At 44.4% G+C, this 18859-nt stretch overlaps 1 pseudogene; it reads right to left on the bottom strand.

Moving 5' to 3' along the window:
• LOC132831451 (cyclic AMP-responsive element-binding protein 1-like) overlaps positions 1-11158 on the bottom strand; it is a 28617-nt pseudogene extending 17459 nt beyond the window's left edge.
• Between the last annotated feature and the right edge of the window lie 7701 nt (positions 11159-18859).

Below are 18859 nucleotides of genomic sequence, written 5' to 3'. Positions count from 1 at the left end.
AATCAATGCCATCTGAATCAGTACATAAACACCCCATTTTCACAACATCTGAGATCTTTCGCACATTGTATCACCCTCATCTTTGGGGACAAAATAACATGAAACGGAGGCTCAAGGAATCGGAGCAGGCGTAGGCAATTCATCCCTTTCAGCTTGTTCCCCCATTTTATCAGATCATTGCTGGGCCAACCCAGACCTCAACACCTCTTTTATGCTTGTTCCGCATAGCCCTCAACTGCTCAATATTTCAAAAAACTATCTGCCATATTTTAAAATAATTTCACATAGAATCATAGGTTCCTTACTGCGTGGAAACAGGCCCTTCAGCCAACAAGCCAGAAGAACACTCCAACGAGTAACCCAACCATTCCCCTCCCACATTTAACTTTAACAAAAATTTGGGCGAGAAAATTCTAGCCATTCACTGAGAGAGAAAAATCTTTACAGAAGTAAACATTCATTTTAGAAAAAGTAACGTCCCCTGGTTTGAGACCTCACTGGTGCTAGAAGATCTAGTGAACATCCACCCTGTCAAGCTCGTCAGAATATTGCTTCCATAACATTACCCTGCTTATCAATTCTTGATAGGTCAACCCTTCCGTCCTCGAAGCAACTAAGTGAATCTTTTTTGAATGGTCTCCGATGTTGGTTTATCGTTTATTAAATATGGGAGCTAACATCGTATACAGCACTGCAAGTGAGGACTCAGCAACAGCCAGTATGGTTAACCAATCCTCAATCCATGCTAATACATTACCCCGATACCATGAGCTTCTAAATTGTGCAATTAACTTTTATGTAGCATCTTGTTATTTGCGTTTTTAAAATCCAAATACAGAAATAATTGGATTGCCCTTTATCAGCCCTGCTTGTCATCTCAATGAACTGTTGTAAATTTGTCAAATATAGTTTCTCTTTCACAAAACCTAGTCTACCATGTTTAACGATAAGCTTTTTTAAATGTCCTGCAATTTCTTCCTTTAATACTTGACTGTAGATTCTATCAGTAGATTTGCTAAGTATGATTCCCCTCTCTTTAATCCATGCGGACACTGTCCGATCCTGTCACTGTTCAGTAAGAAACTTGACTGTACTCCAACATAGTTAGTAGATGTATCTGTATTTATTTTTAAAATCGATTACTTATAAATGCTGGATCCCTGCAAGATCAATGAATTCGTGACTCAGAAAAAAATGTTTCTTTTTCTGTTAATTCCTTTTCGTACTGCGTTATGCAGACAGGACCAAGTGATCACTCTTAATTGTGAGTAACGTTGAAAATAATATATTTAAAAGATGACATCCCAAAATGCTGCCTCATTATTGCGGAAGGAGGATTTTGCATTCAATTGTTTGCAGATAAAATTGAAAAGCTTTTTGCTGCAATTTGGCCAGACTGCAGGTTACACCAAATTATCAATGCCTCACCTTTAGAGTGTTCCCAGATATCGCGCAGCTGCAGTATTTTGTCATGCACTCAGCTATATGTTGTTCTCACTTGTTTCTTCGTGAAATATTACAAAATTAACTTGGATGAATGAAGTTATGATTTTTTTAACCAATGTTGGGAGAAAAAAAAGTCAGTATCTCAATTGCTGATAAAGTAAAATAAACTGATAATGAGTAGAAAGGGTATAAGATGGATATGGAACAAATGCTGGCAAATGGAAGTAGATTAATTTTGGATATCTGGTTAGCATGGGCAAGTTGGACTGAAGGGTTTGATTTTATGTTGTACAACTGTGACTTCATTCTCTCAATTATTCAAGAAGTTGGAAACTTCGAGGAGGAAAAGCAGAATTTATGCAGAGAGTGCACTTGAAATGATGATTGAGGTATATCAATCTCATTATTTCAGTACCTTTTCCTCTGGGTTCCTCAATGAACAAACTTGTTTTGATATCTGAATATCTATGTATCATGTGATTTGTTTCACACAAAATATTTCGTTAGGATCGAGTGAACTATTAAGAAGTGTTCACTTTTAAAATTTAGGCAGCTTGATTATTAAGCAAGAAAACGTTAGCGTTTTACTCCCACTGAATCATTGCTCTATAAAAGGTACCAAGCTATTTATCTTTTCTGGACGCTGAATATATGGAAGTCAATTCTGAAAGAAAAACTCCTTGTCGGTAATGTTCCCAAATATGTGATGTATTGCTTCTGGTAATCTTCAGGCTATAGAGGCTAGGAAATAAATGAGTTGGCCAAAGTCAGCGACACCATTTGGATGGACTATGCTCATTGGAAAAAAATGCAGGATCGGTAGAAGAAACATGTGTTTCAGAGTGAATGCAATAAACCTGAACATGGTTGTTTTTTTTCACAGAGCTTGGGATCCGACTGGAGCAGCAATGAAGCTCGTATTGTTTTTTACGTTTCGGAGCTTGCCAAATTATTGTTGGTAAACGCAGGTGACATTATCAAAGCACATTTCACAATCCCCAGCTACGAATTTGGTCCCAATTCTGTCAGTCCATCCATTCCTATGGATAACAGGTATTTTAAATGTGAGCACTCCATTTAACTATTTGAATTGAATACTTCAGTGGTTAAGTCCTCTTGGATTCTTAATTTCATGGAACTCAATATGATTTTTGTACCCCCTGAATTTGCCAAGCACTGGACACTGCTGGAATATTCCACATATTTACAATAGATGCATTCACACTCTTGAAGGCAATCTGGCAGATTTGAATACTATTCCGGTAGTCAACAACAATACATAAGTAAATTTATGAATTGCTTACTGTACACCAACAACACAAGCCAAGTACTACTGCAATCACAGATTGTCTCCCAAGGATTCCTAAATCTAAACAGTGCATTCCGGGTATGCTCACTATCACCATCTGGGAGCAGTCTCCCAAAGTGCTCCCACAATTTAGAAAGCGCGCACACTGCCCTCCAAAGCTAAATCTGCTGTCACAGGCTTCACTCTTATTGCATACAATAACATTTAATATCCAGTTCTTTAATGTGCCAAATGATTTCACAAACAATTTATAATATTCTTTAAATCCTGAAGAAATGTGGTGTCAGTCATTTGTAGAAGTGAATGGAAAGTGTGATATTTGCTTGACCTTTGGCTCTCTGTATCAGACCGAACTGAACCATTAGCAAGATGTGGGATCTTTCCTACAAACTTTGTTTAAAAAAGCAAAGATTATGCTCTGAGAGTTAAATGTTCAATCAGGTTTAATAAAAATCCTTTAAAAAAATGAGAGTTTGACTTCAGATCCTTTAAAGAGACATGTTCCTGGCCTTCAATTTTGTGACATGTGATCATTCTTTGGTAAAGGTGGCTGTGTGCAACACTGCAGGATGTTGTTCTGAAGTGCCTCATTCGGTGGTTGAGCTTTATTACTGGTGTAACTTGGCTAGTTTTGAGATGGAATGTCACTGAGTTAAATCTTGTTTTTAAACTGAGGCATGCTTGTGTTACTCATGTGTGGGCACTACGCTCATGTTTACAATGAACCTTTCACTTTTGCAGATTAGTATTTTCCGATCTGTTTTGGAAATAACGTTCAATATAAAAAGTACAATGTTGGGGAACCGCAGGTCCAGCAGCATCTCTGAGGGGAATAAAACATTGTAAGTTCAAAGTCTCATGACCTTTTGTCCGTTTAGATGAAGAGTCAGTGACTTTGAATGTAACATTTTTTTCTCTTCACCGATGCCCTCAGAACTGCTGAGTTTCATCAGCACTTTGTTTCTGGAGTTTAGATCTCCAGAATCTGCAGTTTATTATTTTGTTATAGATCCTATAATTTGACTTGGGGAGCGAGAAGCAGCAAAACACTACTGTAAATAAGAAATGCAATTAAGCTAAGTGCAAGATGGCATATCACCTGCCTTGTCTCAAGCTTACTACTCATCTTTGAGGACTAATCTGTCAGAATTGTGTTTGCTCACTTCCTTTGAAATCACAGTTTTGAGTCGCAGTTCCAGTTCCTGGGCTGGACCCAGTTACCACATTGCAGTGGGTTTGTATCAGCCTGAGGTTTTGTTAAGAGCAACATTGCAGGTTGAAGGTGACGGTTGTGATTAATATTGCATCATCAAACTTGGAGGAAATCCTTCTGAATGTATGAATTAACTGGACTGAGCCTGTTTACATGCAGTCCCGTTAGTCGTGCTGTCATATTCTATGTTAACAATCACACAACACCTGGTTATAGTCCAACAGATTTAATTGGAAGCATACTAGCTTTCGGAGCGCCGCTCCTTCATCAGGTGATTGTGGAGGGCACAATTCTAAGGCACAGAATTTATAGCAAAAATTTATAGTGTGATGTAACTGAAATTATCCATTTAAAAATACCTTGATTGTCTGTTGAGTCTTTCATCTGTTCGAATACCATGATAGTTTCACTTCTTTCATGTGTAAATCACAAAACCTTATTTAAAAAGGTTGCATTTCGACAGTGGCCCACCAAATCACTCATTGTCTTAATCACTGCACTGTCTCAACAAAGGAATGAAACTGGATGGACCACATTACATCTACCAATGCACTGGAATATGCAACAACACAATCAGCCCTCTTGACCCTGCAACTTCTGCCTCACTGTGGGCCAACAACAGCAGCAGAACTGTATTCCAGCCCAATATGAAATCTCATGGCCTGGTATATCCCCCATTCAACCATTAACATCAATCCAAGGGATCAACCCTACTTCAATGGAGAGTTCCGCAGAGTATGCCAGGAGCAATACCAGGCATACCGAAAAATGTGATGCCAGCCTGGTGAAGCTACCCAACCTGCATGCCAAACAGTGCAAGCAACAACAAATAGAACTATATAATCCAACAACCAATGGATCAGATCTGAGCTCTGCCGTTCTGCCACACATAGTCATGAATGGTGATGGACAATTAAACAACTCATTGCTGGAAGAATCACAGATATCCCCACCCTTACTGATGGAGGAGTCTCACACATTCATGCAACAGACAAGACAACAGCATTTGAAGCAATCTTCAGCCAGCAGTGCCAAGTGGATGAACCTTCTACATTGGTCCCTGACATCACAGATGTGAATCGAATTGGTTGAAAACTTATTTCAAATCAGATCAAGAAGTGGAGAAGCAGTGTAAAGGCTGTCGGCCCTGCCAAAATTGTGGCAATAATGCTGATGGCTGTGCTCCAGAAATTGCTGCCCACCAAGACAATTACTCCTCCAGCATGGCACCTACTGACATTGTGGAACATTTCCCAGGGATTTTCAACACAAAAACGCAGGGCAGAGCCAACCCAGCCAATTTCCCTCCATCAGTCGACACTCGCTCAGCAGTGAAGTGATGGAAGGTGTCATCAACAGTGCTGTGAAGCAGCTGCTCAGCAATAACATTCTGTGACACCCAGTTTTGGTTCTGCCAGAGCCACTCAGTAATCTGGCCTTGTTACCTGATTCACAAACTTGATTCACAAACTGACAAACAGCTGAATTCAAGAGGTGAGGTGAGGTTGATAGCCTAGTCCCACTCCAAGACCACGATTTCCACCTCAGTGATATCACCTGACCTCACCACAATCTCAGCTCATTTACTGAAACTCTCATTCATTCATTTTGTTAACTCTAGATTTCATTATCTAAACCCACTCCTGGCCAGCATCCCACAATCGCCCTCCCTATGATCTCCAGAATATTGAAAACTCTACCACCCAAGTGTTCACTTGTACCAGAACTTGCTGAACCATCAAAAGGCTCCCATTTATAAGCAACAGCAATTTACTTTCACACTCTTGACTTAATTTCTGGCTGTAATCATTCCTATCTCCATGCACCAGACACCCTTTCAAATCTCAATAATTTTTGAGTTCAGTTGTGTGACTGTTTCTATAGATTCCAAGGCAACACGGTTTGGAATTCCCACCCTAACCCTCTAAGATCTGCTTTCTTCCTTTAAGTCATTCCTGAAAAAATGCTTATTTCGCAAAAGGTTTGGTCACCGGACATAGTATTCTCCATTTGTGGCCTTATGTCAAAAGCTCTCAATATTTTTGTTAAATTAAATCATGTTGATTTGTACAGATATCTTCTACTCTTCACTATCTCTCAGTGAATAATCTGTAATGTCTCCTACCCAACCACGTTGTGGGAGTATCTTCACCATACCAACTGCAGCAGTACAAAGAAGTCAAACATGACCTTCTCAACAGGCAACAGAGCTTTGGCCTTGATCACTGGTATCTGTGGAAGGAGAAATATACATCATGTTTCAGAGAGTGCAATATGATTTATAGGGAATGAAAATGGTGCAGAATTTGACTGTCAGAAATGGAAGGAAAATCTACTCACTTGTTGGAAAAAAGAACTCTTGACTGTCAAAGATATTGTGGAAAAAATAACCTGATAATGGAGCATATGGTCAGGGGCCGGGCAGCAGTGGACAACTCATTTACAGAAAAGGTCTGTGAACGTAATAGTAAAATACTACATAGCATAAATACACACGAGAGACCGAGGAAGCTAGATAACAAACAAGTGGACATCAAGAAACCAGAGATGAATCAGAGCAATGTTCACTTTTATGATACCACAGTCAGAGATGACTAGCACAGAAACAGACTCTTCAATCCAACCCATCCATGCCAACCAGATATTCTACCCTAATCTATTCCCATTTGCCAGCACTTGGCCAACATCCCTCTGAACCCTTGCTATTCAAACGCCTTTGAAATGTTACAATTTTAGTTGCCCTTCAGGCTCCTTTTGAATTCACCCCCCCCGCCCCCACCACCTCACCCTAAACGTATATCCTCTAGTTCTGGGCTCCACCAACCCTTGTCTATTTACGCTATCCACGTCCATCACGATTTTATAAACCTCTATAACATCACACCTCAGCCTATGACACTCCAGGGAAAATGATCCCAGCCTATTATGCCTCTCCCTGAAACTCAAATCCTCCAAACCTGGCAACATCCTTGAAAATCAATTCTCAAACCTTTCAAGTTTCAGTGCCTCCTTCTGATAGGAGGGAGACCAGAACTGCACACAATATTCCAAAAGTGACCTAACCAATGTCCTGTCCAGCTCCTTTACTCAATGTTCTGAACAATAAAGGGAACCATACCAAATGCCTTCTTCACTGTCCTATCTACCTGCGTCTCTACTTTCAAGGAAGTATGAACCTGCATTCCAAAGTCTCTTTGTTCAGCAAGATTCTCCAAGATCTTACAATTCAGTGTGTGAGTCCTACTCTGATTTGCTTTTCTAAACTGCAGCACCTCACATTTATCTCAATGAAACCCGATCTGCCACTCCCCAGCCCATTGGTCCATCCGATCAATATCCCATTGTATTCTGAGATAACGTTTGTCACTGGCCACAATACCTTCAATTTTGTTGTCACCTGCAAACTTACTAACTGTACCGCCTCTATTCACATCCAAAGCATTTGAATGAATGTCAAAACAAATCCAGAAAAAAAATCCATTTCTCTGGGTTTGAATGTGTGCTGTAAATCTTGCCTATGACTCTCTACCACAGAAGGCTGCACATACTCCCCTCTGAACTTTGTCCCCTACAAAGCTGGAGGTTGCACGTGCCCAGTGCATCGTTGCCCCGAATAAAGATGGTGGTGTTTACCTGAGTCAATTGCTAGGTGAGGCATTTTCCCGTTTACTGCAAAAACGGGACTAAGTTTCAAATTTGTATTTTCCGATGTGCACCAAATGTCTGTAAACCCTCTCAACCCACACCAGCACCATTTCCCTCCCGCTTCCCGCTGTTTATTTCTATCTTTACCAACAGCTCTCCGCCCACGAGGGTGATCACGTGGTATAGTCTAGTCCCGCCCCTCATTAATGTTGATTGGTCGGAGGACCAAGTAACGCGCCAGGTCCTCCAGTTCTGTCCCTGACTTTCCATTGGTCCGCCACTGACATCAATCACCCGGAACCCATTGTTGGCTGGAGCATGCGGATTGCTTCATGGCTTCTGTTGCTGTTCATGAGTTACAACGGTTAAAAATGACACAACACCATCTCAAAAGAAGAAGCAGCAAAACTAGTGCTTCCAAATAATCCTGTTGACCAATAACCTGGTGTTTTGTGAATTTTACTTTTGTGTATCCCAATCCAACACCAACACCTCTAAGTCACGAATGAGGGAGGGATGTATAACATAAGAACTAAGAACAGTTGAAGGCCGTCCTGCCCTCCGACCCTGCTCTGCCACTCAATAAGATCATGGCTGATCATTTCGTGGACACAAAACCATTTACCCGCATTCTCACCGTGTCCATTAACTAATTACGTTTTTAAAAATGTAACATAGCTTAAAAAACTTTTTCTGAACTAGCATCAACTACTTCCCTGGGCAATGAATTCCATAGAGGACAAGACGTTCCTTCTCAATTCAGTCTTAAATTTGCTGCCTCTAGCCTTGCAGTGATGCCCCTTTGTCCTAGCTTCACCTGCCAATGGAAACATCTCTCTACTTCTGTTTTATCCATTCCATTCATTATTTTATATGTTCCCATTCTTCTGAATTCCAATGAATATAATCCCAATCTACTCAGTCTCTGTTAAGCCAACCCCCTCAACTTCTGAGTCAACCCAGTTAACCTCCTCTGCACCTCATCTCGTACCAGTACATCCTTTCTCAAGTAAGCAGACAAAAACTACATGAAGTACGCCAGTTATGGCCTCACCATCACCCAATACAGCTGGAACATAACCTCTGCTTTTAAACACAACCCCTTCAGCAATGAAGGACAAAATTCCATTTGCTTTCTGAACTGATTGTTGTACCTGGTGACCAACCTTCATGCAAAAGGATGCTCAGGTCCCTCTGCAGATCAAATGATGCAACTTTTTTAACATTCAAGCGATTTGGTAAAATGTTACTACAACCAAAGAGTATAAACTTTACATTTACAAACATTCTATTTCATTTGACAGACCATAACCCACTCACTCAATGTATCGATGTTCCTCTGCAAAGTTTCACAGTCCTCCGCTCACTTTGTTCCACTAATCATCTTAGTGTCACCTGCAAACTTTGACACCATACATGTGGTTCCAACTCCAAATCATCTGTATCAGTTTTAAATAATTGCACTCCCAACACCGATCCCTGAGGCACACTACTTGTCAATGATTGCCAGCCAGAATAATACTCATTTATCTTACACTTTGCGACCTATTAGTCAACCAATCTTCTATCCATGCTAATACTACCCCTAATGCCATGCACCCTTATATTATGCAACAGCGTCCTGAACAGCACCTTGTTGATGGTATTTTGGAAATCCAGGTACACCGCATCCACTGGGTCCCCGTTGTCTACTTTGCTTGAAATGTCTTCATAGAATTCAAAAAGATTGGTCAAGCATGACCTGCCCTTCATGAACCCATGCTATGTCTGTACAATGGGACAATTTCTATCGAGTTTCTCTGCTATTACTTCCTTGATAATAGACCCACACATCTTTCCCCCTACAGAGAATAAACTGACTGGTATATAATTCCGCATTTTTGTCCACCTCCTGTTCAAAACAGTGGCGTCACTTTTGCTGTTTTCCAATCTGCTGGGACTGCCACAGAGTCCAGTGAATTTTGTAAAATTATTGCCAGTGCATTTGCTATTTTTCCTGGCATCTCTTTTAATAACCTATGATTCATTCCATCAAGGTCAGGAGACTTTTCTATTGTTAGCTCAATTAATTCCAAACAGTCTAAAACTAGCTGTTCTGTAATAATGACAGTTTCCAAATCCTCACCTACCTTTGTCTCTTTGCTAGTTACTGGAAAGATATTAGTATCTTCCACTGTGATATCCCATAATTAAATGCTTCTTCTCATTTTCCAAAGGACCAACATTTACTTTAGCCATTCTTTTCTCATTATATATATTCATATAAACTTTTGCTCTCTGTCTTTATAGTCTGTGCTAGCTTATTTTTCTCATGTTCTATATTACTTTTCGTTATAACTCTTTTGTGGCTTTCGGTTGACCTTTAACGTTTTCCCAATTCTAATATCATGCTGGTTTTGGACATTTTGTACGCCATCTCTTTCATTTTGATTTTCCAGAACAGCAACCCGATTCTCCAAGCATTTCACATACTCTTTCTTCTTGCGACAGCACTCTCGAGCTGCTTCACTGTTTTTCATGAGACGAATTTCACGTTTACGAGTGGTTTCTTCAGCATTCTGGTGCTGGCTTTGCAGAATTGGTGAAGATGACATAACCATTCCCTGTCCAGCAGTGGAGTTGGGAGTTGTACGGATCTGATTAGATTAGACTTACAGTGTGGAAACAGGCCCTTCGGCCCAACAAGTCCACACCGACCCGCCGAAGCGCAACCCACCCATACCCCTACATTTACCCCTTACCTAACACTACGGGCAATTTAGCTTGGCCAATTCACCTGACCCGCACATCTTTGGACTGTGGGAGGAAACCGGAGCACCCGGAGGAAACCCACGCAGACACGGGGAGAACGTGCAAACTCCACACAGTCAGTCGCCTGAGGCGGGAATTGAACCCGGGTCTACAGGCGCTGTGAGGCAGCAGTGCTAACCACTGTGCCACCGTGCCGATATGTTTGGACATCTCCAGCAACGCCTTGTACAAGCACTTGGCTGCCCGGCACAAAGATTTGCTGACCACCAGGGCTCTGTGCATACTGTGTAATGGCTGCTCCAAACTTGGCTACAGCTGCATTAGTCATTGTTAGTGTCTGGAGTCATTGCACCCCATCTGTTCCATTGTTGGCCAGCTGAATTCCTCCCCCGTGTGATAGCAAGGTATTGTCCACTGCTCGTCTGATAGATGGGCGTCTGCATCGTCATTGTCGTAACGGTTGAGACAGACTCTTCTTCTGATTTCTCCTCATCGATTTCTTGGCAGACCGGGGGCATTAGAAGAAAGTTCATTTAGGATTTTCCTGTATGAAGGCCGTCTTGATAGAATTTCTCTACGTTTCTGAGAGTCAGTCATGCTTTCCACAGATTCCTGAGAGTCCTCATTTTCAGGTATAGTTGAGATCCGAACAGTCTGAACTTGAGGGGACTGTATGACTGAGGACTGAGCTGCTTGGTAACTCCTTGGACTTGAACAGTCTGCCCATTCGGCAATTGCACTGAAGTTACTGCTAGACCTGTTGTTGATTGGATCCCAGGCATGGTTACCTGCATGGTCACATTATATATTAATTATCTAGTTGAAGGGACTGGGGGCATTCTAACGAAGTTTGCTGATGATACGAAGTTAGGTGGACAGACAAGTAGTACTGAGGAAGTGGGGAGACTGGAAAAGGATCTAAACAGTTCGGGAGAGTGATGCAGGAAATGGCTGATGAAATTCCTTGTGAGCAAATGCGAGGTCTTGCACATTGGAAAAAAGAATACCAGCATGGACTATTTTTTAACGAGAAAATTCATAAAGCCAAAGTACAAAGGAATCTAGGAGTGCTAGTCGAGGATTCTCTCAAGGTAAGAGCGCAGGTTGAATCCGTGATTAAGAAAGCGAATGCAATGTTGCAATTTATCTCAAGATAGTTGGAATATGAAAGCAGCGATGTGCTACTGAGACTTTAAAAAGCTCTGGTTAAGCCCCATTTGGAGTACTGTGTCCAGTTTTGGTCCCCACACGTCAGGAAGGACATACTGGCACTGCACCGTGTCCACCGGAGATTCACACGGATGATCCCTGGAATGGTAGTTCTAACCTACGAGGAATGGCTGAGGATCCTGGGATTGTATTCATTGGAGTTTAGAAGGTTACAGGAAAATCTAATAGAAACTTACAAGATAATACATGGCAGAGAAAGCGTGGACGCTAGGAAATTGTTTCCATGAGGCGAGGAGACCAGGACCAGTGGGCACAGCCTTAGAATTAAAGTGTTTAAATTCAAAAGAGAACTGCGGAGACATTTCTTCAGCCAGAGAGTGGTGGGCCTGTGGAATTCATTGCCACGGAGTACAGTGGAGGCTGGGATGCTGAATATCTTCAAGGCTGAGATTGATAAATTCTTGATGCCACAAGGATTGAAGGGCTACAGGGAGAATGCGGGTAAGTGAAGTTGAAATGCCCGCCAGCCATTGTTAAATGGCGGAGTGGACTCGATGGGCCGAATGGCCTTACTTCCACTCCTATGTCTTATGGTCTAATTTGATCACTTTCCTCAGACACCCATTGCCGAGTATGCCTTTTCATGCAGTCCTTCCTTTTCACTGGAATATACATTTGCTGAGCACTTTGTAAAATGGCTTTGAAAATCTTCAATTGCTCATCAACTTCCCACCATAAATTTTTTGCTTACTGTCTACTTTATCCAGATTCTCTCTCATTCTCTTGTAGTTCCCAGTGTTCAAGCCCATGACCCAGTTATTAGATTTTATTTTCACACTCTCCATATGTATTCTAATCCAACCATACGGTGATCGCTTCTTCCCAGGGGATCCCGAGCTCTTAAGTCATTAATTATTCCTGCCTCATTGCACCGGGCCAGATCTTGGATATCTTGCTCCCTTTTCAGTTCTATTTCATACTGTTCAAGAAAGCTATCATGGATACATTTAATGAACTCCTCAAGGCTACCCTGACTGAGCTGGTTTGACTAATATACATGTAGATTAAAATCACTCACGATAATATCTCTACTATTTTTACAGGCATTAGTTATTTATTTGTTCATTGCCTATGACAATGTGATGTAATTATTTGGTGGCCTATACACTACAGTGACTTTCTCGTTATTATTTTGACTGCATCATTCCTGTTTCTCCTAATGTATGGCAATAACAACAACTACTTGCATTGCATGGAAATTTCACAATGGCAAATCTCCTAAGGTGCTTCATGGATAATCAAAACATTGATTAAAGAAAAAGACTTTAAAATACATCTTAAAAGGAAGATAGAGAAGGTTACTGAGGCTATTTCACAGACATCTGCCCTTGACAGCTCCAACTGTGGAGTGATGCAGGTGGGTTGGGTTGGAAAGGGAACGTACAAAGGGGAAAGGGAAGATCGCAAGCAGTGCATAAAGTCTTAAGGACAGAGGAGGTTCCAAGATGAGTCTGTCTGTCATAGAGAGTATGGCTGCCTTGTGGAGTTTGAAGCATTGCAACAGGTCCAGGCATGTCATGCCTATTGTGCTAAAAGAGATTTCTGCTGTCTTAAACAGAATGACTGGTCTTGCATTGTGGGCTTATGAAATGACAGTGATCTCTACCAAACATGTACGAGGTATAGTCAGGGCAATAATGAGATGTTGCAACAGGAGGGGAACAGGTAACTCCATACAAAACCCTACTCTTTCTCACCCATTTTCAACTCCAAAACCAAGGGAGTTGCGGATAAGCACCTTTATATTCCACCACAACACTTTACCCCACAATCGTGGTATATGTGCACAAGGAGGAGTGGAACAGACTGTATTGGGACCCTGAAATACTTGGTAAAGACTAAAATCATCTGAGTATTGAGAGCACCACCACATTGCATACGTTTTCTATTGTTTTTAGTCGTTTCCTGACTTCCCTTATTTCCCTCATGAACCTGTTCGATTGTTTTTACACACACCTGCACCATCTGTGAACTGAATGCCGGCCTCTCCGTCCAAACTTCGGGATATTTTCCCTACATCACAAGGCATCGATTCCAACTTCCCTTGTCCCTGAATGTTTCTGTTGCTCAGCTGCTGAGTCGCACCTGAATCAACTCTGCAATTGGGAGGAAAGGGCGGAACTGGAGGACCGAGCAGCGGCCGGTCCTCCAACCAGAATGAGTGAGAAGCAGGGCCAATGCATTCTCGGGAGTGAACGCTTCAGGATTGGTCAGAAGTAAAACTGCTTTGCAGGATTGATCATTGTCATGACATAGTGGAGCATTAAACCCCACTCATTAAACAATGTGAGGTTTTAAAGAAATAGTTAAGACGTAAATCTGACAATGGATGGATTTTCCATCGATTTACACAACTCGAGTAACAACTTATTTTCAAACTCCCAGAACGATTGGTAATTTACATACCTGGCCAGTATGGTTAAGTTGGACGGAACAATCTATTTGCATATTAACCATCTCAATGACTGTAACTCGACACAGCTATTGTTAATGTCTAATATTTCCCCCGTGATTCTATGCAGTCATGAATATTCTCTATAAACTCACTGATAATCTCCGATGCACGCGTTGTTTGTTTTCTATGAAGAGCATGCGCAGTGTCACATTAACCACGACACAGCGAGGCATGGAGTAGCTTTTTCCGGGTGCGGCTACGATCGGGTTCAGAGAGCGGCCTGTGGGAAACTCGCTGGGAGAAAGGAGCGGAGACAATTCACAAGACGCGGATATAGATGAAAAAAAACAGAAAAATACCCTCCAGGCCCGGTTAAGGAGATGGTAGTCTCTGTCAAGAAAGCGGCCCAGGGTCACGGCCGCCATTTGTTTGAGGAAAGAGGGAGCGCGGGCCTCAGATCCGCCATCTTGAGAAGGTCAATGTGCAGGATGGTGGGGCTATCGGGGTCGAGGACAATCGGAGGAAACACACACCTTGGATTACTTCACTAAAGACATGAATGCACCCGGTGGATTTTTCTTGACATCAACAATTATTTAATACTCACTTACAGGTTTTAATTACATGTTTGTTAAAGCATTTAATTCACATTCAATCATTTGCAATTGTGGGATTTAAACCTATGTCCAGAGCACATTTATTGAGTTTCCGGACAAATTGTCTGACATAATACCACTAGGCTATCACTTTGCCTGCTCACAGGTTGCGCATCCCAGTGCAACATGAACCAAAACCCTTTCTTCCTGCCCAGTTGTTTGATCTTGCACTCTGGTGATATCACTCAGTATCTCTCCATGTGGTATCCCTCACTGTGTGGGTCTAATTGTTGCCTCTGTCAGTGTCCCTCGCTCTTGCAGCTACTCGAGATCCTGAGCAAACAGAATTCTCCACTCCAGAGAGACGATGGAGACTGGGATGTTCCAGATTTCTGTGGGACATGTGTAGCCCTCACTGCATCAGTCTAATTTCCCATTTTGTCTATATGTCTGTCGGTATTCAGCAAGGTCCTGACCTAATAGACTTCCCAGCTGCTGGGTGTCTCATCCATCCCTTATTAAAGATGGTTTGTCAGCCAGAGAGACACAGGGCAGGGAGATCTGGGTTCTTCAATAAATCCTGCAGTGAGGTAAGATCACTCTCAGTGAACAGAGCAGAGAGCAATGAGAGGACTCCAAACATGAGCTAATAGGACATGACATAGCTATCGTGCTGGAGGGGAGCACAGTATAGATACAATCCAGGTTCAGTCACTGCTTTTACTGCAAGTTTTGTTGTACTAAGGCAACATCGGGAGTGTCACAGTTATCACTACAGGCCTGTGCTGTCTTAGTGAGCATCAGTATAAAAGAGTGGAAAGCAGGCCTCCCACGAGAGGGTGGGAATGCTGTCTGGGAATGGTCTGTTCTGTGTTCCCGCTCCCATTCTGATCCACAAGACAAGCCATAGATAGTGTCTTCAATCATTCTAATGCCAAAAACAGTTCTCATCTCTGTACTTTCCTCCCCTCTCACCACTCACATCACACATTTGAAATCTGCTCCAGTCCAGACTGCCATCCATATCTCTCTAACTTACTTCAGTCTCAACAACATGCCTTGTCACGATAGTCCACTCCACCAATAACCCAAGACTTAAGGTCTGTTTCTGTGCTGCATGACTCTCTGGCCTCAGTCATCAATGCTGACCAGGTTTCCTGAACTGAATGAGCTGCATTTCCCTGCATTTCGCCCATGGTCCTTCAAACCTTCTCCTCTCCATATTCCTGCCCAAATGTCTTTTCAATGTCGTAATTGTTCTTGTTTCTCCCATGTGCCACTGGCAGTCCATTCCATCTATGAACCGTCCTCTGTGGAAAATGTTGCCCCTCACCTCCCTAAGTAAATCTTTGCTCATGGTCACTCTTCAGGTCTTACTCATCCTGCTGTGGGACACAACCCCTCCCCGGTGCAGACTCGCCTCGGCCCTTATTCATCCTGAAGTAGGACACAATCGCTCACCGGTACAGATAGCTCTCGGACCTTACCCATTCTGCTGTGGGATCGAACTCCTCCCCGGTACAGACTCCCCTCGGGCCTTAGCCATCCTGCTGTGGGACACATCCTCTCCATGATACAGATTCCCTGATGCTTTACCCATCCTGCTGTTGGACCGAACTCCTCCCCAGTAAAGTCTGATCTTGAGCCTTACCCATTCTGCTGTGGGACCCAACCCCTCACCGGTACAGACTCCCCTCAGGCCTCACCCATCTTGCTGTGGGACACATCCCCTCCCTGGTACAGACTGTCCTCAGGCCTTGCCCATCCTGCTGTGAGACCGAACACTCCCCGGTTCAGTCTACCCTTGAGTCCTACCCGTGCTGCTTTGGTACGCATACCCTCCCTGGTACAGACTAGCCTCTGGCCTCACCCACCCTGCTGTGAGTCAAATCCCCACTTGGGTACAGACTCTCAACGGGCCGTACCCATCCTGCTGTTGGACGTAACCCCTCCCCAGTACAGACTCTCCTCGGGCCTGACACATGCTGCTGTGGGACACAACCCCTCCACAGGTTGGACTCTCCTCGTGCTCTACCCATTCTGATTGGGACACAACCCCTCCCCGATACAGATTCTCAACGGGCCTTACCCAACCTGCTGTGGTACCCAACCTCTCCCTGGTGCAATCTCCCCTCGGCCCTTACCCATCCTGCTGTGGGACACATCCCTTCTCCAGTACAGACTACCCTTGGGCCTCACACATCCTGCTGAGAGACAAGACCCGACTTGGTACAACTCCCCTCGGTCCTTACCCATCCTGCTTTGGGAGACAATCCCTACCCCGGTACAGACTCCCCTTGGTCCTTACCCATCCTGATGTGGGACACAACCCCTCCCCGGTACAGACTCCCCTCAGTCCTTACCAATCCTACTGTGAGACACAACCCCACATTGGTGCAGACTCTTGACGGGGCTTTCCCATCCTGCTGTGGGACCGAACCCCTTCCCAGTAAGGCTCCCGTGGGTCCTTACTCATCGTGCTTTTGGACAGAGACCCTCTTTGGCACAGACTCCCCTCAGGTCTTACCAATCGTGCTGTGGGACACAACCCCTCCCCGGTTCCCTCTACCCCTCCAGCCTGACCCAACCATTTGGGTCAGCTTTGTGGCACAACCATTCCCCAGTACAGCGTCGCCTCGGGCCTTACCCCTTCTGCAAGGGGACACAGCCCCTCCCTGATACAGACTCCCCTGAGGCTTTACCCATCCTGCTGTGGGACTGAACTCCTCCCTGGTAAAGTCTAATCTTGAGCTTTACCCACCCTGCTGTTGGACACAACCCCACTTGGGTACAGATTTCCCTCTGACCTTACCCATCCTGCAATGGAACACATTCTATCCCCAGTACAGACTGCCCTCAGGCCTTACCCATCTTGCTTTGGGATGCATACCCTCACCAGTACAGATTACCACCTGGCCTTAACCATCCCGCAGTGGGACACAACCCCTCCCCGGTACAGTCTACCCTTGAGCCTTATCTGTCCTGCTGTGGGACACAAACCTCCGAGTAACAGACTCCCCTTGGGCCTTAGCCATCCTGCAGTGGGACTCATCCCCTCCCTGGTGTAATCTGCCCTCGGGCCTTACGCATCCTGCTTGGTACACAATCCCTCCACGGTACAACTCTCCTCAGGCCTTACCCATCCTGTTGTGGGACACAACCCCTCTCCTGTACAGACTCACCTCAGGCCTTACCCATCCTGCTGAGGGACACAGACCCTCCCCGGTACAGAAGACCTTTGGGCCTTATCCATTCCTGCTGAGAGACACAACAACATGAATACAAAGTCCCCTCGGGTCTTACTCATCCTTCTGTGGGACACAACCCCTACCTGGTGCCATCTCTCCTGGGGCCTTACATATCCTGCTGTGGGACACAACCTGTCCCCAGTACAAACTCCCCTCGGACCTTACCCATCTTGCTGTGGGACACACATTCTCCCCTGTACATATTCCCGTCTGGCCTCACCCACCCTAATGTGGGACACAGCGCTTCCCCTGTACAGATTTCCCTCGTACATTACCTCTCCCGGGTCCAGACTTGTCCAAGGCCTTGCCCATCCTGCTGTGGGACGCGACCATTCCCCAGTACAGGCTCCCTCCAGTTTCCTCATTTCCGCTCCCCCTACCTTGTCTCAGTCAAATCCCTCGAACACAGCGCCGCCTTCCTAACCTGCAATCTTCTTCCTGACCTCTCCCCCCCCACCGCATTCTGGCCAATCACCCTCACCTTGACCTCCTTCCACCTATCACATCTCCAACGCCCTTCCCCAAAGTCCCTCCTCCCTACCTTTTATCTTAGCCTGCTGGACACACTTTTCTCATTCCTGAAGAAGGGCTTATGCACAAAACGTCGTATCTCCTGCTCCTTGGATGCTGCCTGACCTGTTGCGCTTTTCCAGCAACACACTTTCAGCTCCCCTCGGGCCTTCCCCACCCTGCAATTGGACACAACCGCTCCCCGGTACAGACTCCCCTTGGGCCTTACCCATCCTGCTGTGGGACACAGCCCCTCGCGGTACAGACTCCCCTCGGACCTTACCCATCTTGATGTGGGACACAGCCCCTGCCCGGTACAGAGTCCCCTCGGGCCTTACCCATCCTGCTGTGGGACAGAACCCCTACCCGGTACAGAGTCCCCTCGGGCCTTACCCATCCTACTGTGGGACAGAACCCCTACCCGGTACAGAGTCCCCTCGGGCCTTACCCATCCTGCTGTGGGACACAGCCCCTGCCCCCTACAGACTCCCCTCGGGCCTTACCTATCCTGCTGTG

Source organism: Hemiscyllium ocellatum, chromosome 33, assembly GCF_020745735.1.
Source record: "Hemiscyllium ocellatum isolate sHemOce1 chromosome 33, sHemOce1.pat.X.cur, whole genome shotgun sequence".
Classification (NCBI taxonomy): domain Eukaryota; kingdom Metazoa; phylum Chordata; class Chondrichthyes; order Orectolobiformes; family Hemiscylliidae; genus Hemiscyllium; species Hemiscyllium ocellatum.
The sequence above is the reverse complement of the archived record's forward strand: the minus strand, read 5'-3'. Positions and strand labels throughout refer to the sequence as shown.